At 44.3% G+C, this 21,721-nt stretch overlaps 1 protein-coding gene across 1 annotated transcript in view; it reads right to left on the bottom strand.

Annotated features, from left to right (window-relative positions):
• The window catches only part of TENM4 (teneurin transmembrane protein 4), a 520,289-nt gene that overhangs the window by 470,382 nt on the left and 28,186 nt on the right, over positions 1 to 21,721 (bottom strand).

The following is a 21,721-nucleotide window of genomic DNA, read 5'->3' on the forward strand; positions in this document are numbered from 1 at the left end:
GCCCAGTGCTACAAGAGCATGGGTGGCTGCACAACGGTGATGATAAATAATAGCCTGCTTTCTTTCCCACTGCAATGCTGTTAGTCACCCACATTTATAACATGCCGTTTACTGAAGTATGTGCGTTTATTGGCTCTCTGGAAAAGTCTGATAAGGACCGCGATTGGTAGTGGCCTGCGTTCCAAGTGGCTGGTGCTCTCACTTACTTTCCCAAGTAATGCTGGTTTTCATTTCCAGGCGAAGCTGGACCAGAGAGCGGCTCTTCTTTAACGTCGTTCGTTTTCTAAGCTCTCCTCGAGCGACTCGGCAGCCGACTTGAATGGAATGCAAAGTCATGCTCTTGTGTGCTGCCCTTCGCCTGCAGACTTCATTATTTACTTTACACTCTTCTACCTGAATGCATCAGAAAGGGCTCTTTTTTTAAGACTGCCCCCCCCCCCTTTTTTTAGCAGGAACCTGCTGCGTTGCAGCTTTACTCCAATTTAAGCTAGCAGGAAGGCGGGCTCAATGGTATTGCCAGGTGCTAGCTAGAGAAGTCTCCTCATTTCATCATTTAGAGACAAGAAAACCCCAAATCTTTGTGTTCGCTCCCCTTCCAGTGCTCACCCCTCACTCCTTTTCACCATTGCTGCCCTTTAACTACAGACAAGGCTTAGCTCTTTTTTTTTTCCCCTCCCTGACAGCTTTTTAGCTAGTTTCAGACTCTCTTTCAGTAAATGCTGCTGAATAGTAGCTCCAACAGCAGCCAAACAACTTAACAAAATGGTCAATATAATGCAGGCAAGAAAAGGCTTTGTTGTGCTTGAAAAGCTTCGCTGCAAAACTTCAGGCATAGCCAGTACCATATTATTTCACCATGGTAAGAAATAGTCTAAGCAATCATAACATTAGTGGCTAATGAGGATAAGGAGAACTAATTCTGAGGAATTATCTTGTTATGACTTGGGTCTGGAGAAGTTGTGGCATTTTCTACCAAAAGCAATCAACAGAAAAGCAGCTTGAGCTTAAGTCAGAGCTGCCAAACTTTGTAAAGTTGGCTTAACTCTCCAACGACAGTGCCTGTACATCAGTCATACAGCCCGGGATCAACCTCTTCGGATGGTCATTTGTCAAAAACAAATTTAGAGCAATCTACCACATCTAATTTACAGCCATTGCTTGACAACATGCAGCATTTATCCCCAACAGACACAACTGTTTACATTTTGCACACATAATTGGGTCTAGTTCAGTAACATTTTTCATTGGCTTGTCTGCCAAAATTATTAAGCTATTAGTACATGCTGAACTAGTGCCAAGCAAAATATTTGCCAATGAAAATGGCCTTATCTGTCTAAATGTCAAATGGTGTTGCGTTTTTGGTGTGGGAGGGTATTGTTTGGAGACGTTACCCAAACTCCACTCTTTAGATGCATCAGTTTTTAATAAAGGTATACCTCAAATTTAATGCAGTGTATTAAATGATAATAACCAGACAGTACTATGCAATCTAGGTTTTTAAATTAAATCCTGAGACTACTCATCGTATATGTAAGCAGCAGGCAGCCGTATTTCTTGCCTGCAAGTTCTACCCGATGCACTTGCAATTACAAATATCTGCAAACAAGCCGGCCCAGTCCAGCTGTTTATGCACAGGTCTGACTATCTGAGTCTTACGTTCTTTTCTTGACTTGTTCCTGGAAAAGAGATGGGATCCAGGCATTAGGGATTAGGGACTCTCTAGTTCTCTTCTGAGTTTTGCTACTGACTCAGCAGACCACTTCAGGCTGATCATTTAACTTCACTACACCTCAGTTCATCAACTGCAAAATGGTAGTGTGATGTTTAAAAAAAAACGGATTTGTAGAATTGAACTAGTGCCAAGCACAATTATTTGCCAATGAAAATGGCCTTATCTGTCTAAATATCCAAGGGGGTTGTATTTCTGGTATCCTCAGGTGTTTCTGGAGACTTTACCCAACCGCCACACTTTAGATGCATCAATTTTAAATAAAGGGGTTTAATAAGTGGCACTTGAGCAGGAGCACTTTCCCCCATCTCATCGGGGGATGTGGGTGCTATTGCTACAATATTCCCTAGAGATTGCTTACCTGAAGCCTGATAACAGATGGTCTTCAAGCTCCACACACTGGACCAGAAAAATGGTGAATGGCTTGTAATTTCACAGATTTCAATAGAAATTGAAGCACTTTTCTGTGTTACAGAATCAGGCCTATGGGGAATTAGGAAGAGGACTGGAAATCAGGCCTGGGTTTCCCTTAGAGCATTAGGGCAAAGCAAAAGCATGAGCCCAGGTCACTGATTGCGTAAGTCTTAAAAGAAAAGCAGGCCGGCTTATTTCATTTGTAATAGGGCTGTCCAACTGGTGGCCCATGGGCTGAGAAGTTCAGTTGCAGCCCTCGGGCTCCTGCCCAGCTGCCATTCCCCACACTGCTTTGGCTGCAACAGTACCCAGAGCCTCTAGTTTTTCCCTCCTGGGGGTGGCACAGTGAGATGCAGCACAGGGAGCTGAAGGTGAGTCTGGGCTGCGTGCAGGGGTGGAGGAGGGATCGGGCCATGTGGTGCAGTGGTGCCTGTGCAGTGGTGAAAGAAGGAAACACCCATGTGGCACGCAATCCTGTGGCTCGGACCTTACCCAGCACAGCCTGTGTGGTGTGCAGCCCCCTGCTGGTGCTTCCCTTGGGATGTGCGGCCCAGGGGGCTTAGAAGCTGGACTGCCCAGGTTTAGATGCCCATTGATACAAAGAAAAGCATTACATGAAACTACTTGACACAGTGCTACTAGCAAGCCTTAAATTAGAGGATAAAACTTTAAATTTGGTCTTGTAAAAAATTCTTCCCATCTGTTGAATACTCTTATCTCCCAGTAACCAGTTCGCCACTAAGATACCACCCATGCCATAACTTCTCTGGGACTGTAGGATGATTGATATATTCACAGGAGCTTTTTAAAACCTTGGAAGATTGATCTTCAGCTATTTTATTATTTGATCAATCATACAAAGCATAAAAATACCTAACACTCATGCCTCCTGGCTACCCCTTGCCTTAGGATAGACGCACCATGCCCAAAGACTCCAACTATGAGGTCCCATTGACTTTAATGGGCATACCTGAGGGTCAGACTCTAGTGCGTCCCTTTTTTTAGCACCAGAGTTTTTAGCACTGTATTCTAATATAGTCTGAGACGGATGGCCAAAGTCCTCCCTGGCTCAAAGGATACCATTCAACATGCATCAAAATGAAATAACTCTATGTCAGTTCTGACCTTGCCCCTTCTGTGTTCCACAGACAGGCTTTATCTTTGTAACGTTCTTAAACTGTGTGTCTTGCTATGATTAATGCCCATGTTATCCACAGTTTACTTATAATTTTTCAATCAATCAACATGGACCACTCATCAAGGATCTCTTAGGGTAAATGTAAATGATTTTCTATCACGCTAACCAAAGGGTTACATTCCTAAAGCACTAGCTTTGCTCTCCGACAATACTTTATGAGGGCAAGAATATGCTCAGTATGGGGGACTGAAAATTAGATCCTAGGATTACACTGCTTTGAAATGTTGGGCAAATCACTTAAATTCACAATAACTCTCTTTAACCATCTATAAAATGGATAGTTGTCTTTCTCATTGTCTTCCTGACTAGCAAATACGCTAGCTGAAAGTCACATGATAAAAGAAACATGCTATATATACACTAAACTAAACTACTATGAGGGTGTTGTGGTCTTACGAACAAGGATATTAAAGAACATCATGGCTCCCACAATACATGTGCCTTTCTGCTCTTATTCTTCTGGATGATAATAGTAACTGCTCTGGGAAAAAAGAAAATTTTCATATATGTGAAAGGAGGCCACTTCCTCCATCCCTTTTCACACACATGCACTGACAGCTTCTGACAGTGAAGAGAATATGATTTAAATAGAGAACAAATATTTTTTACCTGCTAAAGCCAGTGGAGGATAAGAGTCTTCCCACCTGTTATCAGGCAACTGAGGTACTACTCCCTGCTGCTACTGATACTGTAAGGAACAGATTCTTTAATGACAGGGAAGCATGGTAAGGCACAAATGTTGTATGATGTAAATCCAGTACTTCTACTATTGCTAGAGTTATTCCCTTATTATTCTTGTTTGCCACTTTGGAGGACTGTCTACTCAACGTCTTAATGATGGATGTGGTCTTTGGATTGAACTCCGTGCTTCAACAGAACACCATGCCTCCAGATGATTTAATTTTATTTTTGATGAATGCCCGTGTTTATATTGTATTTAGATGATCGGGAAGGAGGAGGTGGATAGTAATTCTGATGGATTAGAAAGTGGGTCTTGTATTTGCAGGGCTTAATTATAACTTAATTCATTATCTTTATGTGCATCATACCCTATTTGAACTTGTCACTGATACATTGTTCTTTACTGAAGGTAAATAGCTAGATAAAAGTGTACTGTAAACCACCCCAGATGTGGTTACATTTTTAGTGATGGATGCAGTGATCTGGATGAATGCACATTAGCACGTAGCACATTCAATTTGGAAAGCACCTTGTGGTCTGATGGAGGAATATTGATCAGGATAAATGTTTTCAGTTACTAAAGCACATGACTTTTGAAGCCAGTTTCAACTCAGAAGAATAAAAACAAGTAATGATGAGCTAACCTCAAAAGATGGAAAGATTCAGACAAGTATTCTGAAATCTGGAAGCACATTCAGACTAGGGACAAACATAACACACAAACTGGATTAAGTCTTCAGAAACTGATTTAAACCTGTAACAGGACATAAGTTCACTGCATATAAACCAGTTTCAAAATGGCTGAAACTGGTTTAAAACAAAGCTGGTTGACTGTAGTATCAGACTTCATTGATTTGGGTGAAACTGGTTTATCCAGTGTCTGTCCCAGACCCCTTCCTGGTCTAAGTTAAACCAGAGTCCCCCAGCATCCCAGATGCTTTGCAGCCCTGGGTTGGGCTGGGCTGGGCTGTGCTCTCTGCTTCAGAGAGCAGGGCTGGCCCCACCCCTCTTTCCCCTAGCCACAGCTCTGGTGGAGACTGCAGGAACAGCAGGGTCTGCCTGGCTCCCCCTGCCCCCCCCGCCCCTCACTGCTAGCTGCTCAAGCAGGGATCTCTCCCTCCCATCTCCCACAGCATGGATCCAAGCCCCATGGACCCTAGCCAGCATGTGGTATGCTAGCTAATGCTGAGAGGTGACTCTGTGTATGTCTCCAATTTCACTGGGACAGGACAAAGGCAGACAGAACAGTGTCCACTTAGGGCTTTTTGGAGTTATTTTTCCTTGGAAAAAGGTGTTTAAGAAGAGCTTGAACTAATGAGAGAGACTTCTGTTTTCTTGATGGGCTGCTAAAAGCTGTGTTATCAGCTCCCCACTGGCTCCCTCGCCTATCAGGTTTGCAGACAGTATGAAGAAGTAGGGAGAGTGAGATTGAAAAGCTCAATATCATCAACAGATGCATGCACTGCACACAAGTTGTCCTCCCTCCCCCCTGCCCTTTGTCTCAGAGTGCTAGCCAGGGGCTGGGATCTGGCTACACTCCTGCCCCTGGAGCAGTGAGTGGGGAAAAGGCTGGGACTGCTGGCAGGGTGGGGGTTTAAACCAAGCTCCCACCCCACCCCCAGCTCAGCTCTGTAGAAGAGAAGGGAGGGCTGCTCTAGCACCCCCCGGCTTCTAACCTGAGCCACTGCAGGCATGTGCCTGCATTTCCTCAGTCCAGAGGGAATGTCTGTACACTTGCAAATCAGTTTAACCTAGGCAGGTTAAACTAACCTGCAAAATTGAATCAACTGAGGCTCAGGATTTTGAATGTCTGTCTCTAGCCCCAAGCCTTTTTTACAAGATAGCCAGTTTTGGAATCTGAAAGAACATTGTTGGGAATTTAATTGGGACAAGGCCCTATCTCATAGATATGGGTATGCCTGGGTTCTGGTCAAACAGATATCAGCTGACAGTAAGGGTGGTTTCGCAATGAAGGCATTAGATTGGTAGTTGGGAGGTCTACATTTAATTCTTGATTCTGCCCTAGCTTCCCTCTTTGCGACTGCAAGCATTACTTAATTGCTGTGTAACTATATTCCCCATCTGCATATTAGGGATAACACTATCCCCCTGCTCATCATCTGTCTTGTTAACTTAGACTGTATGCATTTTGGGACAGGAAGCATTCCTCACGATGTGTATATACAATGTCTAGGCACAAGGGGGCGGGGAACATTAATACAAATAATAAACAATAATAATGCCCTGAAATACCATGGGAAAAACATTTTGATGCTTCGACTTGAGATCACAGGAAGCACATAGATGGAGAAATGTTAATCAAAGATTTTGTAATCTCTAAAGAGATTTGGTCTGAGTTCTGAATCATAGCTTAGGATGGTTATTTTCTCCAACCTAGTTTCCAAATCTGACTAAAATGCCTTGGACATCGTTCACATCCGTTTACCTATATTTCTTCAAAACTGCCATGTAACCAGCCCTCCTACTCCAGCACTCAATATGCTAACACCAGTTCCCACACTGCATGTTTGATTGAAAACAGGAGTTTATCAGTGAAATGCTGACACAGCCTTGAATGAGCAAGCATAATTACTGAAGGGCTCCTTTTTCTAAATGGAGTCTCAATTATAGCTCCAGTTGACAAATCTAGGACAAGACCAATTAAGCATCCAAGCAAATGTTTACATGAGGGTGGAGATGCGATTGTGCTCCTTTTAAGCTCATTGGTAGATTCCAGTGTGTAAAATACAGCAGCGCAGAACAAGTCCCATTTCCACAGTAGTGTCTCCTTCAGTGACACTGAACCTCAGGCCACAAAAAAATTGTGAGTTTAGATAAGTCGCAAGTCTCATGCCAAATCAAACAGAGCTGTGAATCTGAGCGACTGGAAAAAGGCCACTTGTTCGATGGAGACTGATTAATGCCAGGTTACCTATTGTAGATAAATTGAAACCAGCTCATGCTGTATGTCTAGGAATCCCATTCTGAGCAAAAGGAAACATTTGGATGATCTATCAGAGCCTAATTTATCAAGTTGGCAGCTGTCTACTGGAAACCTCTCCCAGGGTGGAGCAGTCACTTGCAAGGATCCCGAGTCTCCCTGCATTTGCTCAAGGTGGCCCTGATACAAACCAGAGGAGAATTTGTATGTTGTGGGATGAAGAGGGTTCCCTGTGAGATGACCTCCCCGCAACAAAGGCTACCTTTGTTGAAGAGATTGGAAGGGGGTGGGGAAGCAGAGAGGAGAGGCCAGATTATCTTTTGTTACATTGGACAGCTGAAAAGGTCCTGGTGAATAATTACCCTCAAAACTAACAAACAAGGAGAAGAGAAAATGCAAAATAAGGTTGGGGGGAAGGAAAGGAGGGGGAACCCCTTGATTGTCCTTCCTCCTGCAAAAAAATAGTTACCCCCAGAGGAGGAGGCAAAAGAAAGATAAGTTAATTTGACTTTCCTTTCAGCTCTGGGGTGAGCACACTCATTTGGAAGGCTCCTGCTTTTGCTTTAACCACAGGCTTAGCCCATTGAGCGGCAAATCCCATGCAAAATGCCGACAGAGAACAAGGGAGGCAGAAGCAGCAAAAGGCGCCCTTCAGCTGAAGGCGCCATTGTTTTAGTCACAAAAGAGCGATTCCTGTTGAGCAGCAGTTGTCATCTGCTTTGCATATTCTTTATTTGGCTCTTAATTGGCATTATGTGAAAACTGATCGAGGCGGCCATGGGAACTAAAAGGCAGGCTCCCCTCTTTGAGCAAGCAGAGCCCAATTAAAGCACAATTATCTCCCTTTTTACCATCCGTGGCCTTGCCTGATGGAGAGGTGCAGCAAAGAGAAGTGTTATTAGTCTAGAGGGCCTGGGTACCTTTTCTTATGAAAATTCATGCCGAGCGCGTAAAGAAAATGACAGCGACACAAGTGGCCCGGCCTTTGGTGAGCTAAAGTGGATTGTTTTTTAAATGTCTGACCTGGGTCTCCAGACGATGCTCCCAAGATGGCTCATCTCACTGGGGAGCGAGTGACCTAAGACATCAACCCACTCGTGAGGTCTGCTTGAAGGGCTGAGAAAAAAGAGAAGGAACAGGAGGCAGGCGGGAAGAAGGGAAAAGGCAGAGAGCTACCCGGCTGTCCCAGGAAACCACTACACAAATGGGACTTGTTTTCTAAAGTCGGGGCGGTGCCTGAATATGACTGTGATGGGCCATTACAATGCCTAAAGCTAAGCCCAAGATTTTTCAGAGCTCGAGCCCAGAGACAGGTTCATATTTTGGCAGCGGTGTCTACAAGACCTGATTCTCACCAAGGTGCAGACTATTCAAAGTTCCCCATTAGCAACTGGAACTGAGGGTTGACACTTCAGGAAACCAGGCGGAATAGGCAAATTTGCCTAAATCTGGCCCAAATGCATAAGATGTTTAGTGACTGCTTACTCAGGGAGATCTAATGAGATGAAGAGATCTTAGGGCTTGGTTAGGTGTCTTGCTAGGTGCCGGTGCAAGGGAGGAAAGATGCAGAGTCCCCCACTTTAGGGCTGCTCTGACTGTAGATACCTGGGTATATGGGAGAGCAACCTGATGCTGCTCCCCAATACCATGCATGTAGGTGGAAACTTGGTTCAGGCAGGCCCCTAGATTTACTGGGCTGCACACTGGAGATGCAGAGTCGGGGAAAATGCCACGTACCAGCAAATAAACTAGAGTGGAGGATTTCCCCTTGGAGCAAAAGGAGAGTCAGGAATCAAACAGTGACGTAAGAGTCCCATGTTGCCCCCTTACTCCTTGGGGAGTTTTGTTGCAGCAAGACTACGGATGACCCAAAGTCTGCTAGATTTGACCTGCAGTTACAGACCGAGGTGAATCTTTCACCTTCTACTACTTATCAAACAATTCATAGCATCATAGCAAACAGAGCTGGCAGGGATTTGGAGAGGTCATATCCTCGATCCCTCTGCCCCAAGGCAGGATTAATGACACTTAAAGCTTTTCTGATAGATGTTTGTTTAACCTGTTCTTGCAAACCTCCAAGGGAGAGATTGTGCACGCTCCCAAACTAATCTGTTCCAGGGCTTATCTCTCTTCATCACCCTATCACAAAAAATATGCAGACATCTTTGATGAATACTGTGCTCGGCCTGTCTCTTTCTCTTTTATGTACACATTTCACAGAGTGGTTCCCGCTCCTACAATCACCTGTCTTGGTCCACGATCACCAAACTTTTACATGCTCTTGCAGAGTTTTCTTAAACAGGCACCTCACCAGCCAGCACTTCTTCCCCGCCTATTAAAATGAAAGCCCCCTTTCTGTACTGTAGGATGGTTCCAGGTAGGTCACAGACCACAGTCTCTTAGTTCATTTTTATAAAAGATAACTTCACTAAAAGTTAGCACTGGCAGGCCCAGTGCTAACCCTGGATATGCACATACACAGGGCACGTCTACACGTCGCTGTGCTTTAGTACTTCCTTTAGTACTTGGCGCTTTAGTACTTGGCGCAGTAACCACCCATACTGTGCTGTGCGGGTGGCACACACATTTCTCTGCTACATCACCATAGTGGTGCACTATAAGTGGGAAGCGTGCCACTATGGTGACATAGCTAGCGATTATGTGTAGACCCGTGTGATCACTACGGCCCCATAGCATGCCATACAGCAATGTAGTGATATGCTACGTCACTGTAGGACGACGTGCAGATGCGCCCACAGACTCTTACAGACTTTACAGAGGTCCACATGCCTTTTGTGTTAGAAGACAGGAGTCAGCCCACAATGAGCAAACCTTTGCCCAATCCCTTATTCTTGAGAGCTGCTGATGAGAAAGCATATGCATGAGGGCAGGACAGGCCCAAGTATCTTATTGCTTTGACAGGTCCTGTAATTACTGAGCAGTATCCATCCTACCTGAGTCCTTCATGGTCTTCTCCCTAGAGGTAACAGCAGACATTACAAAATGGGCAGGAAAGTAAGCCTTTTCTCTGTTCCTGAGATATTCTATTGCTTCATCACCGTATGTTATCCACAAGCAGACAAAGGTGGTTAGCTTATGCTGATTTAGGCCATGTGTAGATGAAATGAGAGGTATGTGTGCACAACACTTCAAAGAGGGCTGAATGCTTTTGCACCGCTTTAATGGTGTCAGTGTTTGCACGCTTCGGCAGCATGTTGCACATTAATTGCAGCCACTGTAGGAAATTTGGCGGTGTAATGTGCCTTAAATGACTTGGGGTGCAGCAAACTAAAACTCCTTTTGATGCCCCTAAAGTCGCAGAGCGAAGCACCAGGCTCTGTGCAGCTCAGGGGCTCTGCAGGAAGCCCTGCAGGCAGCCTGGCAGCAGCCTGGGAAGGAAGGCTCTGCCCAAGAAAAGTGATGAGCCTGATTTTTCTTTTTCCATGCCCCCTGGACCCTGCCTGGCTCAGCTGTGCGGGGGCTCGGTGCTTCCCTCCGTGGCTGCGGTGCCCCCTGGGACCGCCAGAGCTGGGTGCCTGCAGGTGGGTGCTGCCAGTGGGGGACCCACCGCTGCTGCGGAGGGAAGCACCGGCCCCCTCCAGAGCCCAGGGACTGCTCCGCCTGCTGGCAGCTCTCTCTCCCCTCCCCATCACTGGAGAGGCAGGTAAGTCAGTGGGGTGTGTGCATGACACGGGGGTGTAATCAGCCCTAAATTGAAGCAGTGTTTTTAAAAACCACCACTTCAATTTAGGGCCCCTGTTTTGTCTACACATGCCCTTAGGTAGCTGATTTAGTTAGCCTATAACAGGGCCAGCCTGTTTGGCAGGCATACCACAAATTAGCCCCAAGCTCCCTCCTCTCCCCCTCAGTGCCATGCCAATCCCCTTCCCTTAGATATGGATCTGATGCTCTGCTTTCTGCTCCCTGCCCTATCTGCCGCTGTGCTGTCCCCTCTCCAGTTTTCCATGGGCCACAAGTAAAGGCTGCCCATTCCACTTGTGGCACACTTAGTGTAGATGTTCACTCTGGTCTATAATGTGCACCCTTGCCCTGCTTTAGTATATTATGGCCACCACTGAGGTGCTTGTTAGTGGAGCCAGCACTCCCCGCCCCTACTGCCGAATAGTCTCCCCATAGGTTTCATAGCCACAGAAATCTGAAGCACCCCATCTGCAGCCTTGAGCCCGTTGTTACAGCAATTCTGAATATTAACATTCTTCAGATACTCAATTTTACACCCATTGCACAGGCCTTACTAATCCGATTCGTTTTCAAAGCCACTTAACTGCATAATAGCTGGTGGCTTACTTCTTAAGGTGCTATTAGCTCTTCAGCCTCCCTAAGTAGATTTCCTGCTTTCTTCCTCTGCGCCAACTGTAACTGCACAAAGTTGCTGTCGGGACTGAGAAACAAATACCATTGCGCATTTAGACACCGCATTTGCCACACAGCAACAAGTGGCTCAACAGAATGAGAGAGCTAGGAGCTCTGTCATCTCTACAGGAGCCAGCTGGAAAGCTGAAATCCATCACAGATGCTGGCTGCTGCTGGAACAATAAAAGTCCCTGTGTGACGATGAGAATAAGCAGGATAATTGTCTATAGGGAAACCATTTCCCACCTCCACCCCTGCCAACTGGTTTGTTCCCAGATGCTGGAAGCTCCTGACAATAGGTTAAAAGTGATGACAGCACACCAGGATGCTGATTAGTCAGGGAGGTTCAAAAAGGGAGGAGTAACATGGGAAATTATTCAAATGTATTTCAATATGATAACACAGAATGTCATCAGTACACAGTTACAGTGTTCGCCAACAAGTGAAAACGTAAGGGCTGTTGTCAAAGCAAGTCAACTGAGCAGATTTCCTCTTTCCCACTGCAACTATGACAGTTCTGGGAAGATGAGTAAAATACATGCTGGAGAGGTCCAAAACTCATGCCAAACAAAGGGGCGGGATGTGCGCTGAAGTTGCAGTTCTGTGGCTCTATGCTGTTCACCTAGGAAAACGGCAGTCCATTGAAAAAAAAAAGGCAGAATAACTTCAATTTTAAATATCGAGGGTGACCTGGTCTGTAGGTGACAGTGCAAAGAGTACCCTTGTTGTGGACTGCCAGCCCACTCTTGCTGTCGGGCCCAGTATAACTGTAGCCTACTATATCTGCCTCCCCAAAGGCTCCATGAGACACAATCTCATCAGGTCTCCTCTAGGAGTGCTATAACTGGTATTTTCCTAATGTCGGCTTATACAGCAAGCAAGATTGGATGCATATGTACTAGGTACAGTTACGTTTGTCCCAGGGTCTTCAAAATAAATGATTCCAGCTACAAGTGTGATAAAGAGCGCTGCCAGACTGGCAGGCACAAAATACATTGAAAACACAAAGTAAAACTCTACATGCATTAGCTAATTTAACAGAAGGTAACAGAAAGTCATTTAAGATTCATGGATGATGCATGCAGATTCACCACATTCTCATATCTCCCAGATACCTATAGCAATAACTACAATTTATCATCACTAAGTATAAAGCTAATTCAAAGATAGCCTATATTAGCCCCAGCAAGGTGAAAAAAGAAAAGTTTGCTAGGAAGTGGAAAACTCTCTTATTAAGCCACTTTTTTCCTTTCAGTGGTGGATGAAAATGTTGAGAATTTCTTGCTAAAGATTTAAAAATTGGAATAACAAAGTCTCACAGCGCTTTCATCTTGTAGAGAGTGGTGACTCCAAATGACACCAGCAAAATTGAGACTTTTATCCAAAAGGATTTAAGTTCTTCCAGCAGAAACTGTAATCTTCTATATAATACATCTATGCATGCATGAACACAGAATACATGGCTTGATCCAGAAAACAAATTGCTATAATTTTACACTGGTCACATGGGTCGAATAGGTTGTATCATGCCAACAGTTGCATTTTCACAATAACGCATAGTATTTCCTGCCATGAACTGGAATGGGTAGTATAAGGGGTCAGCCTCATATGTATGACTTGGCTCCTTTGGGTCAATCTGGAATTAGGAAGTGCCGAGATGTGCAATTTCCTTTTGAATTTAGTGTGTTTAAAAATAAAAACAAAAGCAGACAAAAAATACAAGGTCAGGTTCAGTCTGCGTTCACCTCAAAAGTTCAGGATATGTTTTTAGCCGAGTTAGAGTGTCCGTTTTGACCAATCAATTAAAATCATTGAAACAATGATACGGGTGCTCTACAACACCTGAGCAAGCATGAGGAAAATCAGGCCCACGGTATCTGTTTTACCCCAAATAATGCAGCATGCAATCCAGCAAAGCATTCAGCCTGTAATGAGCCCCGCTGACCAGCTCCACTATCACACTGACTTTAGCTGATTACTTATTGTTATGTTGTTATTTTCCCTCCGCTACGTGGGATCTCCTATTTGGGAGATGTACAGTCACTAATACAGAGCAAGGCATCTGTGTTTTAGAGGTGCCTTTCACTGTTAGCTTCTGAAAGGTCCATGAGCTTATAATAAACCCAAATTTCCAATGTACACAGAGCTCTTGACACAGCCAAGAGATCCCAATGCACCACACATAATTGGGCCTGTGCTGATGCTTTTTATACCCTGGATTTTCTTTGACTCCTGCTGTAACACTTCATGTCCATCAATCTTGCATCTTCCAATTAACCTTCTTTTTCAATGGAAATGAAAATTCCACGATGAAGCACTCTACCTCTTTCTCTTTGACAGAGACCACATCTAGTCTTTTAATACACACTTCAAGAGTGGTTACATCATTATCATGTACTTGGAAGCCCTAGTCATGGACCAGGAAACCCTCTGGGCTATGTGGACTTACAGCTGACAGCCACATTTAAACATGCACTTGACTTTAAGCATGGGAATAATCCAAGTGAAGTCATTAGGATTACTTATGCACTCAAAGTTAAGCATGTGCTGATGTATTTTGTTAACTGCAATCAGGGAGCCCAGCCTACACTAGCTAAGAATAGATCCTGTAGTTCACTTTCACCAGATTTGAAAACTGGCCCCTTGCATATCAGGAAACCTCCTATTATTTTCAATTGTTGCCTTGTATTACTAAATAATTAAAACAATTATATTAGGAAAGCCATGCTGCTTAATGTAAATCAGAAAGCACGCAGAAAATAAACTTCCCCAGAAGCCTTGTCGGGAACAAAGTCACATACACATTAAAATTACTATTAATATTAAATCAAAAAGCCTCATCTCCTTTGTACTAAAACATTTTTGGCTCTTCTGCAAACTGGTAACTGATGCTCGCATGCCCCAAAGCATATTTCACCCCCTCCCCAACCCCATCCATCAACATCTAATTAGACGCTGTAAATTAAATCAAGTCTAGCCCCAGCCAAAGAGAGCATCTGAAAGCTCCAGCGTGAATTAGATGGGTTTGCCCTGACACAGACAAGCAAAAGCAAAAAGGGATCACTATCCTCCCTGGTTGCATGCACATAGCTCCCACTGAGACCTGTAATGAAATCAGCCGTCCATTCCACAACTGCCTATTACAAGCCAGGACTTGCAGAGACCCTTTCAAGGTAGCACATGGCACCACAGGCTGTGTTAGTCAATCAAAATTAGAGAGCGAGGAAGAGCTACTGATTTTCAGTCTGCATCTAGAAGCTTAAACAAACATTATCTTTGGCTGGGTTACAATGGAGTTCAGACTTGCCTCTACCCTAGGAGAACTCTACAAAGCTAATGGGATCTACACATGGGTATCAAGTGGCAAAGATAAATAGCAATGAATGGGAGAGCCAGAAAGGGGACACGGGATGCAACAGCTGCCAATCTACTTGTCTACATTGTGCTTAAAGTATCTGGTGACCGTTCACCACCAGTTGAATGCCTTGCATCCACCAGCTGCGTTAGCTCAGTGTGGGCCACTACTATAGGTCTCTTAATAGTACAGGCCACTGAAATAGGTTTCTCCTTACTTATCTAACGGCAGGAGAGATCACCCTGCCAAAGGTAAATAAAGGGCATATGAAAACCTGAATTGTCTTAGCATATTAGCCACCACAGTGCTATATGATCTTCGGCTTTTGTACCTTTGCATTCCTCATGGAGAGAGTATGGGGCATAGTAACATTTCTGCTTCCCGTGGAGTGAAATTCTTATTTATGCATATGAATCACATTGGGTTTTCCAAGATAGAAGCTGTCATGGACGTATAAACTATTCTTCAATCCAGGAGGACACAGGCTAAATATTATCCCCAAAGTAAAGATTTCATTTGGATACTGCCCACAGATTTTTTTATTAACTGAGCAACATGTGTAGTTTAACGTGGAAAGCCTATTACCTATGCTCCAGTGTGAAGTGATCTCTTTTCCCAAACAACAAAATGACTGAATCTTTGCCCCTGCATCACTGTCATATGTCAGTTCTTTGCAGGGTGTGAAATCATATCCTTTGCCTGTCAGAACAGGAGGAATGAAAATGTGTCCTGAACTAGGCTCGCCACAAAGCGGCAAAAGAGAAACAAATGGGGCCGGAGATAAGGTTAGGATCCACTTAGACACCTAAACTGTAGAGAAGGGATTGAGTGACAGCATACAAATGGGGTGGGTGATTTCCTCGTGTTACCTTCTGGCTTCTAGACTGTTTCAAATGATCAGATTATTAATTATATCATTCCAACCATTTTATCCATTTCTTCTAAGGAGAGCAAGGAGACAGATGTACTCGACAGCAAAAAGTAGTCAAGGGGATAAGCCGATTTCATTTTTCTTCAAATATCTCAAACCCAAGCTGCAAGAGTTATTTAGGCAATTGATAATACAGAGCTTCATAAAAAACAGCAGCAATTCATTAATGCTTAATTAATATAAATTGACTGTAATAAACAGAACATGTTTGACCACACTTTCTCTAAATGCTGGATTAAAGTAAGGTGCCTAGTAAAATAATGAACGCCTTTCTATTATCATTTTTGCTGAACACAGACCTTGCTACAACATGTGGAAGGCTGAGACACATGAGGACCCCTAAGTGCTACGTGCCGTACAAATATACAGAAAAATCACAGTCCCCATCTGAAAGATTTCACAGGATAAAAGGCAAAAGTCAAGAGGTAGGTGAGATAAAGAAGCAGAATAGGGCTTGGAAAAGGGGGATGTGAGGAACAGAAAAATAAGATCTACACATCCATTAGCAAGTCCTGAATTAGCTGGACAAAAAGACTATAAAAGAACACACCAAAAATCAAACTGTGGTACCACGTGACCAAAATACCTGGCAGAATCCTCTTAAAAGAGCTGTAAGTGGCATCAATAGGTCCCATCATCTTTCAACACCTCTGAAAATCAGGCTACTTTCATTTACTTGCTTAACTTTAGAGCCTGAGGTGTGAAGGGACATTTCAGCCAAAATGTATTGTGGAAGATGTTCTATTTCCTGAGAGGCATTTTTCTTTTTACTGGAATTGCCCTTGGAGACCATTCCTATTTATTTCAACATCCCGACTCATTTTTATGTGCTAAAGTCTGTACAGTCACAAGGACGCCACTGCATAGACATTTCTTCCCGCCAGCTCAGCACATGGGACAAACCTGGTGTCTCTTGCTTTTTGGTGGACTTGATAATGAGACCAGTGCCTTTTGGGATGGTGGTACCTTCAAAGAACCAGGCAGAATGTCTACTCTACAGGGAGAAACTGGTGGGGCAGCTGATGCCTCTCTCCACGAGGTAACAGGTGGAGAAGGCCTGGGGTCTCTCTTGCAGCAGTTACCATTTTGGCCAACCCCTTTAGGGGTGTCTTATGGTTCCCCAGTGATGCCATCAGGGATCTTGCTTACCACTCAGTACCCATGTCTACATGTTGCCATACGGCAACATTGCTACGGCGTGGTTCTTTAGTACTTCCTTTTGAAATACTAAAGCATGGCACAGTATGGGCAGTTACTGTGCCATGCATGTGGCGCACAGGTAGATTTTGCCACTACATCGTCGTAGTGGTTTGCTATACCCAGGGAGTGCATTGCTATGGCGACATAGCTGGCAATGGCGTGTAGAAACACGTGATTGCTATGTCACTGTACCGTGCCATATGTAATGTAGTGCATTGCCTTAGGGCAATGTGTAGACGCACCCAGCAACTCAGCAATGCATTTTGCTCTCTCACAAGTGAGCAGGTGCTTAAAGCAGTAACCTCAAACCATATTTCCTCTAGTTGGTTTGGTTACCTACGTCCAAAGGACCTTACCTTCCTTCTCTCTGCTTTCATAGAAATGTTCAGTTTTACGATGAAAATGAATGATCAGTCATCAGCCAAAACTCATCCGTATCAGAAATGGGAATGCACGCAGCACTTTGCAAGCACAGCTTATGTCACATTCCCTGGCCCAAAATAATTTACAGCTTGCATAATTTTAAAGACTTTGTTTCCCATTCGGTCTCCTGTAGGCTGTTGCCTGGTTATGCTATTCCATTCTACTCATCACGGAGAGGGGACAAAAAGCCTCTATTTCTGATCGTTGTTACCACTCTATTTCCCCGCCCTTTCAAATCATTTCTAAAATAATTGCCTAACCTCTTCTTCCCCCAAAATGCTTGCAATTAGACCTGTCAGAAAATGCGGTTTTGTGGAGCCTAAATGCACTTCCAGAATATTAGAAATATAAGGCTTCATTCCACATTAGCTAGTGTAAACCCCTGCAACCCATGACCCGTCATGTTTTGTATTTCATTCTGTCGGGCCAGATATGCGAATATATCTGTCTGACAGGCTCTGAGTGCTCAATTAATTCTTGGTGATCAGTGTTATTACAAAGGGAAACAAAATGAATTCCTTATACCAGAAAGTGGTTCCTCCCAAAAGAATAAATAAATAATGAACTCCTGGCCATCATACGCCAGCGTAGTGATGAGTTTTGTGAGACAGACTCCTGTTATTTATGTTCAACCGCTGCACAGCCCTGGTCATTAAAGCACTGGCATGGGCTTATCGCTCCCATTATATCTTGCAAGTCAACAAAATCCTGCAACAGTTTAAACAGCTCTGTATATTCAGCCTAACAACTTTCAGGGCCCCCCCTCCCCCTTTGTAAATGTTTTATGTATTTATAAGCATTTCACTTTCCATGTATAACATCCCAAAAAAGACACCGTACATTTAGCTTCATTATGGTAAAAGACTATAGGGGCCCTAATGGCCTTACCAAAATCAGGATCCCACTGTGCTAGGGGCTGCACATGCGCTGAGCAAGAAGCAGCTGATCCAAGGACCGTATCGTCTAAATTGGCAAGGCAGGTGAAAGAGTAGAAGCGCCCTTTACTTTATTGATGGAGAGTTGAGGCGCAGAAGCATTAAGTGATTTGTCAATGATCTTGAAAGGCATTTATAGCAGGGCCAGGCACTGACCCCAGATCTACTGAAGCACAAGCTAAGGTGTTAACTGTAAGCAGGATAGTAAGTAAGTGGGAGAAGGGGTGGCTGGGGTACCATGCCCAGGTGTCGACCTGGGAAAGTGCAAGAACAGCAGCCCCCATGCTGCTGCCCCATGCACCACTGCTGCCAGGATGAAGAACTGCCCAGACTCTAAGCCCATCCTTTCTTTCAAATAACTGGCTTTTCATCAGGTGAGCTCCCCAAAGTTACATTAAGGACCTGAGTGCTCCTTTTCCATAACATCCTCTGTCGCATTGTGGAAGCTGGAGGAACTACTGCAGCCTCTGGCTGCATAGTTTCAAAAGTTATAGGTTAACAAGTGAGGCATGAAAATCCAGTTTGGCTATCTCAGCCACTCAGCATGGACAAAACTGACTTTAATGGCTGAGGAAGGGCCCAGGCGGCTTAAACAGAGCCTTATGTATTTGATAAGCTTGTTGGCGACCTCAAGCTGTTACCGCTGTTGGGCTATGTTAAATGAGATGGTGCCTTGAGTATACAAATACTGTCTGAAACACCAAAATTGCAACAAGCATGTGGGTGCCTTTGCCAGAGGAAAGGTCTTCGAGGGTTACTCAGATTGTCACAGTTGTGGGCCAGGGACTTCCTTCTTTCCATGGGTGTGGGTATATTTCTTAGCACTATGGGCCCCGTCCTGTCTGAGGACTCCAGATGTGACCATAATGCAAACAATTCATAGCAGTATAGTCAGATCTTGGCTTCATGCCATTGATTTTATTAGGCCAGGATTTCTCCCAGAGTCCAAGGACACTCCACAGAGGCACAGATAAAGCTGGAGGCTCCCTGGTGGAACATAAGTAGAAACAAAATGAACTACAACCTCATCCTGCAAGGTGCTAAACATAGCTCAGGAGGTCCTGAGCACTGAAGATCCCCTGACTTTTTTGACTACCACCACCCAAATTCTGCAAACAAATTTGGGGTTGGACTCGATGATCTAATAGGTCCCTGCCAACCCTAACATCTATGAACCTATGAAACCAGAATGCGAAGGTACGGGGAGAACTTGGCTTCTAAGAGGATTTGGTCAAAATTCAAAGGCCTGTAATTTGTTTTTATTATTTACTCGGGAAACCCCTCATTCAAATCAATAGCATTTTGCCTTTGTAAGGGTTGATCTGGAGTAAGGACTTCAGGATTTGGCCCTTCCATGCAGTAATTTAAAGGATGTTATCCCTGTTTTCAATAGCTGAGGTGGGAATCTTAAAAACCCAATTTATAAATTCTCTTTTCACTCTCATGAGGTCTTACTGAACGCTACTCCCCGCCCCCACGCCCAGCTACTCAGTCTTTCTAGGACTGCCAGTCTGCCAGTGATGAAACTGTTTTGTGTGCTCACAGCCCTTGTCTGTCTAGGCCAGCCTGCTTATTCCACTGATCCAGTTTCTGATTTCTCTCTTCTTCACTCTTCTCCACTCCCAACTTTTTCCCCCCTCTCTCCCATTGCAAGGCTAGCTTTGTCCACTCCAGTCCCAGGCCTGGATCCCCCACAACATCTGCTTCCTCTGTTTCTGCTCTCACCCTGCAAAGCCTCCCCGGAGGAGATTCCCTGACTAGTCCAACCACCTCCATTAGGAGCTCATTTCCTCTTCCTCCATTTCTACCATTTTTCCTAAGCAGGCCTACTTCTCCAGCTTAATCAAATCTCACACCTGCAATCTCTGAAACCTCTTTCACTCATTCCTCAGACCTTCCCTTCTCTCCACTTCTTTCTTCATACCCAACCTCATCCATTTCTACCAATATAAAAATGGCAAAGTTCAACCTGATCTTCCCCTTCCCCTGTTCTCATCTTCCTTTCCCCTTCTGCAATCCCTGTCTACCTTGCCATAAGCACTGACATTTTTTCTTTTCTCTCCCCATCCAAATTCTCCCATTTGCCCTTGAACCCACATCTCAGCTTGTCTCCTGATATCCCTCCCATCAACTCTCATCCCCTCTCTGCTTTTCTCGTTAATCTCTCCTTTCAGTAATACAAAAAATTTAACCTCTCCTATCTCAGAAAAAAAGTCTTTGACCCCCCCCCCCCCAACCTGTTTTTCCAGCTACCCCTCCACTATCTTTTCACCTCCAAGCGCACTGACTGAACTGTTTCTATTCTAGGACTCTCTGGAGCACCTTGCCTCCAATTTCTTAGACCAGTTCTCAACTAGCTTCCACCCCTTGCACTTAAAAAAAAAATCTTGCCAAAATCTCTTCTAGCCAAATCCTTCAATTTATCTGATTCAGTTCTCTGTTCTCCTCCTCCTCCTTTACTTGCCTACTTCCTTCTATTGAGATGCTCAGGCTGCTGCATCTGGAAATCAGATCCTCCTTTGGTTTTTGTGACTATCTCCTTCCGATGCTTTCTTAGCTCTAGTGTCTCATACAACAGCTCCTCCTGCCCCTCCAGCTTTCAGCGCAGGTCCCCCCAGGGCTCTCTCTTGTATCTCCTCTCATCTTTCCACACCTAATCTCTGGATATCCTAATCCAGAAACACAACACAAACCGTTAACTCCATGAGAACGACTCTCAAAACCACATCCTCCCTTCCACACCTATCTCCTTCTGTCCCAAATAAAATCTCAGCTTCTCTTTCCCATATCTCTTCATGGTTTATGCCTTTAACCTGTAGCTCAACATGGCTAAAACAGAGCTCTTTGTCTCCCTCAACCCTAGACCCATCTCAGACCCTTTTGGATCTCCATCCCTGGGCTGTGTGTAATACCTGAATATTCTTTCTGTATAATTTCCCAAAACACAGATTTCCATATGACTGCACAGCTAAAACTCTCATCATGCATGTCTTCATTACTGCAAAACCCTCCCCTTTCACCTGAGCAATGCAAACTTCCCCAGCTAATATCAATCCAGGATTGAGTTTCAAGGATAATTTTTTGGCCCAATTCTTTTGACACCATCACTAGATATCCTGCTGCTGGCTGTTCTTTGTTTGCCGGACCCAACAGAAATGCCATTTGTTTACCTTCAAAGCCCTTCACAGCACATCCAAATCTGCTTGTCCCTCATCCAGCATTAAAAAGTCTGTTCGCACCTTCATGATGCCAGAAACCACTGCCCACAGTTCCCCATAAACATTTGCAAAGGGTAGTGACCATCTTTTCATTTTCTGTTTATACAGTGCTTAACACAGTGGGGTCTTGGTCTATAAATAGGACTCAAATGTAACAGTACTAAAGGCAATAAATATGACTGTGACAAACAGGCCGGCAGCAGAGAAAGTGGCAAAATTACACACATTTCCCCCTTTCTGGTTGGAGAATTTTGTACAAAAACATGAAATTATCATATCGTAAAATGAAAACATTGCAGTAACACCGTATTATTTGATTATA

The sequence above is a fragment of the Alligator sinensis genome, unplaced genomic scaffold, assembly GCF_000455745.1.
Source record: "Alligator sinensis unplaced genomic scaffold, ASM45574v1 scaffold1089_1, whole genome shotgun sequence".
NCBI classification, from domain to species: domain Eukaryota; kingdom Metazoa; phylum Chordata; order Crocodylia; family Alligatoridae; genus Alligator; species Alligator sinensis.